Here is a 5,572-nt window from a genome sequence, read left to right on the forward strand (position 1 = left end):
GCCTGTTTGGGCTGTTCTGAGAAATGGTCAGAGTTACTAGAATTCCTCAAGTCCTGTTAACAATACAGTTTATTTGCCCCTCAGTACCTGCTGTGAGGTTTTTCATTTTGTTTTCACATGAAAGAACCTTATTTTCACAATCATAGACGTTTTCATTTTTGAAATGAAGAATGTACATGTCCTGTTTGTCTATATCTAGCGATTCTTCTTCGTATATGGTTAATTGATTTATGGAGTTGTAGAAGTAGTTTTTTATTCAAATAACAGTCTTAGAAATTCATTTGTATTCACACCCTAATTCCAACATTAATATATGCCTGGATGAACCATCTTCTATACCGCCCTGTACGTGCTTGAATGTAATTTGTCTTTCTACAGAAAATGTCATAAACCATTTTCTTCAGGTCAGAGGTGATTTAAGAACACATAAAATCTATGATATTTAGAATTTTGCATTTCAAATTAAGCCTCAAATTTTGTAGACTAATTTGTCCTTTCTAGAAAGTCTGTGTTCTGAAGACAAAATGCTAAGCGCTTCCTTTGGATTTACTGAGTATAGTGAAATGTTCATGACTCAGTGTTCTCCATGTGTATGGCATGAATAATATATTAAAACATGAATTCTGGTGAATTTATCATCATCTAATGTTGTATTTATTTTAAACTAAACATAAGTAAATATTCTTCTGGTTTACAGAATGGTATAATTTGTCATCACCTCAAGCAAAATGGTGATGCAAATATAAGCAATATTATGATGCTTCCAGTGTTGATGATACTTCAGCAAATCCTGACCAGGATGAAATCTACATAAAAAATACCATCTCTATTGATACACTTCAGGAATCTGAAAGTGTTTAGGCTTCAGCAGTGTTGACTTTGAAGGGAATAATGGTAACTAAAACTTTTTACCCCAAACCTTATTTTACAGGTACGTGGTAAATTCACTGTTTAAGAAGTCATTTGAATTTTAATAATTTCTAGTAAACCTTCCAATTTTCAAAAAGATTTCACTTCTAGATATAATTACTGTTTGATTGTATATAAAAGACTACGTCATGTATCAAAAAATGTTTATACAAGAAAGTAATGTCACAATCTTAGTTTCTGTGTTTCAGTGGAGTTTTAAAGTTAGGAAAAGGGAATGAGGTGATTACAAAGAGTCATAGTGTTGACATATGTATGTCATAGCGTACAGACAGGTGCATATCCCAAAGCAAAAGCGATAAAGACATGCTGTTCTAATAAAATACTTTCTATTGATTAGAAGCCTGTGCTTGGTAATGATTTCTCCTAATGTAACTGAAGAGCAAATAATTTCATAATTTCGTGCCTTGTTTTGATTGCACACAGTGAAAGAAAAAGGCAAACATAATATTTTATGTTTCTTGTTTCTCTCTGCTCCGTCTCTGTGACTTATGAGTCTGGAGGTGGCGTAGAATAATGTCCCTGTTTTTCCAGTCATTGTTTTGATTCCCATTAGGATTTTGTGCCAGTCTTTTTTTTTTTTTTTTTTTTTTTTTTAGCGGTACGTGGGCCTCTCCCGTTGCGGAGCACAGGCTCCTGATGCGCAGGCCCAGCAGCCATGGCTCACGGGCCCAGCCGCTCCGCGGCATGTGGGATCTTCCCAGACCGGGGCACGAACCCATGTCCCCTGCATCGGCAGGCGGACTCTCAACCACTGCGCCACCAGGGAAGCCCATGTGCCAATCTTTTAATCAGTAATAGCAGCACGGTTATTTTCCCTTTTGTGTCTCTTATGAGGTTATATCTGTGGCCAGACAAGATTTTAAAGTGGTCATTTGGCAGAATTTACAAAAGTTAAATGAAGAAAATGTGTTTGGAGCTATCATAGGCTTCTTTTTGAGGGGAAAGCGGCCGGGGGAGAGGGATGAGGGGGTAAGAGAAGGTGGTAAACCTTTTCCCAAAGCCCACCCAAATGTTATCACAATTTAAAGTACATTAGTCCGAACTTCTTTCCCTATAATGAGGATCAACACTACGTGTCTTAGTTGTCTTTTGGGGTTACTTTTTTGTAAATTTGACTTACTCGTGAAAAAAAAGAAAAGAAAAGCCAAAGGGCAGCAAATGTTTCCAGTAAAACCTCGTTTCTCATCTTGATAGAGACATCAGATTACTCTCCATGAGCAGTTTTAATGAACAAGACCGAGTGCTGATTTACTGGAGGACTTCTAACTACGAAATGCTTGTGTAGAGATTCTCTGTTGTTTTTATTCCTACTTTTAAGGCCTTTGCCCATTTCTGTGTGAACTGTTCACACAAATAGGCCAAGCAGAAGCAGTTTAATCAAAGTGGAGAAACGGATAATTTAGAAGTAGGTAGCGGAAGAGAATGGGTTTTCCCACTTTATTCCAGATCAAAGCCAGATGGATGTATTTTGAGTCCTTTCCACACAAGAAAGAGAGGATTGGCTCTCACCGAACCTGCTAATTGGGCTCTCTAAATACTGGTCTTTGCTGGAAAAGTGTTTCTTATTGCTATTTTCTCTAAAGTAAGCTGCTCTTATTTTCATGCGCCTCTGGGATGCCTGGTGAATTAGGTGTCTGCTTTCTAATACTATTTCTAGTAGAATTCTAGGGGGGCCCTTGGGAAGGTTCCAGACATGTGAACTGTTTGGGGGGCTGTTCAAAACACATTTCACAACCACAAATTAAAACCAGAGAATCCATGTGATGAAGTATAACTGTAGTCTCTATGTAACCAGCGGAATCTTTTTAAGGAATATATTCTTATTTTATTATAGGAAAACCTTGACTATGAAACAAAAGTTTATAAAGAACACTGTATAGACTAATACATTGGAAATGAGGATACAATTTACTGATTCTAATTTATCTTGAAGAGTTGGAATGACAGTGGAGAAAAGGCATGATGCTAATATAAATTTATTTTTTAAATAAATGCACTAAGTATGCTTGTTTTATTTTTTCAACAGTATGAAAGATGCAGGAGTTGGGCAGAAGCAGTGGAGGGGTCCCCCGACACCCGCCTGCCAGCAGTGCTCGGGGGTCTCTACCAGCCCCGTCTGTGGTTCAGATGGACATACCTACTCTTCTCAGGTAAGACAACGATAGTCATTTATTATAAAACATATACATATTCATATATGTATGTACATAGTCATTAGTAAGTGATTAAAACTGTTAGTTCTCCGGTGTGGTCATCCAAATACTTTAACTTTTAAAATAATGTGATTAATATCACTCGTTGGGAATATGATTCAAACATTTGTACATTTGTTTCTCCTATACAGAATTTTTAAAGTTTGAAATATTGATTCTGTGAACACTCTGAACCCTCAGATATTAAAACCAACATTTCTTTTCTTGATACTCTGAGAGAGGGCAGAAGCGTTACCATGTATACAAGAATGTTAACAGTTACAACAGCTGTCCCAGCTAAAATCCGTCAACATCATTACTATTGTATTTCATATGTTATTTCCTATATTATCTCATTTAAGCCCCCCAAAATTCCTTACAGCAAAAGAGAAAAACAAGTCTCAGAAAGAAACAGCACATTTCACATATTCAGCTGACACCGAAGCCCAGATTTGATGTCTTCTCTGATTCAGTGTCTCTGGCTACGTTAATCTGCACCTCGTTTGATGCCGCATATCGTTCAAGTATTTAGGAGGTTTTAAGAACTTTACGTGATAGAACGTCGATGAGTTTTCTTTGATTATGTGATAGGAAGGAATACGGCTCATGACCTCCTACCTGAAACTTCAGGGTCAGATGCATTTATGAATTTAGATTGTTCTAAAATGTATTTTGAGAAGGTAAGATAGCACATTATGTAGTGTCCCCAGTGGGACTTTACCCTGTAATTAAACAGATCAACATTTCTTTTAGAAACTATAGGTATATCCAAGTTAAATACGATCCATGAAGTCTATAAAGTAACCTTACCTCAGTTCATATCTAGTTTTGCTTAAAGCAAAGTAAATTCCAGAAGTTTTTGGCTATCAGAACACTGTGTTTGGTGCCTACCACTTTATGAACCATACTTTTTCTCAGAAAGTATTTCCCTACACCTTGCACCGGCAGTTTACAATTGAGAAGAGGGCTACAGGGACGAGGAAGCTTAATACAGTCAATAGATACGTGCATAGTCCTTACTGGGTGGGGCTACCATGTGCCTGTTTGCTAAAGTTTTCAGGGTGTATGTGGGGGTGGAGATATTGCTAGGAGGAAGGAGTGTGTCACCCATCCTCTCCATACTACCTCGATCTCGGGGACCCTCTGCTTTGCAAGCTGAAGTTCCTGCTGTCAGTGCAAGGGAGAAGGAACCCACCTCATATTCTCACATCCCACAGCTCACGATGTGGATCGCATTATGCTGATGCATTAACTCACAACAAAGGATGCAGGTTCTAGTATTCAGCGTGGTAGCTGGAGTTCCTTGGGAAGCAAATTTGACTCCTAAGTTGACTTGATGGACGTTGATGATTGAACAGGTTGAGTCAAGAGAGAGAGGCTGAGGTCATTCCCGGCATCTCCCTCAGGGAGCCCTGTGTCTTTCTCAGCCTCAGGAATGTACTTGCTATGGGCCCTGGTGTGTTAGCACCAGGGAGGGTGTCATCCTCCCTGGAGAGGGCCAGCGTTAGGCCGCCACCTGCCTCTCTAGGACCCTCTTGCCATGATCCATTCTCTGACAGGGTACTGTCACAGGGCACAGAGGTACGATCACAAGAGGTTTCTGCCTGTTGAGACCACGTGGGAGTCCTTGTTTGATGATTTTAGAGAAACACAGTCTCCCACTCAGGACTAAATACTCCTGCCATAAGTAGACTAATTCACGTGGATTCACAATTCCTCGGGGTTTCCCACTGTTGTGAAGCCCCAGCTTACAATCCTATACCCTCACTGATACTGTCAATAGAATTATTCTAAATAATCCATCCTTGAATTATTAATTTAACATTTCTTTGGATATGTCTCACTTTCAATGCGTGCTTTGTTTGTATAGAAAGACATAAAAATAAAAAGAACATGGTTCAAATGAATATGAGTTTTTAGTCACCCCAAACTTCAATCCTCATTTCTGTTGATTCTCATTTAAGTTCCTGATTTTTCCGCTTTTGATCACCAATTCTAGCCTAAAGTGTCTACACTGACAGCAAGCTGAACTGTGTAATATAATGCAAACTAAATAGTGATCTCAGCCCAGGAGGAACCCAGGCTCAACTCTTCTTACTAACACTTTTTAGAAATTCATGGGATTTAAATTCACATTAAGGCCTCAACCTTTCTCCTGTGAGACAGGCATTGCCCTAGGCTCTTTAGGCATCCGAACAGAGACTGCAGAGGCCAGTGCTGTCTGGAGAAGCTTATCTTGTCATATGAACAAGATAATAAATAAGGCAGGTGCAGGAGTCACGGGACCCTTCTTCTGGCTCTTGCCTCACTCAGCTTTGTCAGTAGACCAAGCAAACCCTGACAGGGCAGATTTAAACAGCTTTTGGGGGCTGGTGGGCATTTGCGCTCAGAGTAAAGGTAGAGCTCCAAATACCAAGCTCCGTGCAATCCGGGAAGCTCCTTGCTTGGAG

Source organism: Aethalodelphis obliquidens, unplaced genomic scaffold (genome assembly GCF_003676395.1).
Source record: "Aethalodelphis obliquidens isolate GAN/ISIS:26980383/991018 unplaced genomic scaffold, ASM367639v1 scaffold103, whole genome shotgun sequence".
Taxonomy (NCBI): domain Eukaryota; kingdom Metazoa; phylum Chordata; class Mammalia; order Artiodactyla; family Delphinidae; genus Aethalodelphis; species Aethalodelphis obliquidens.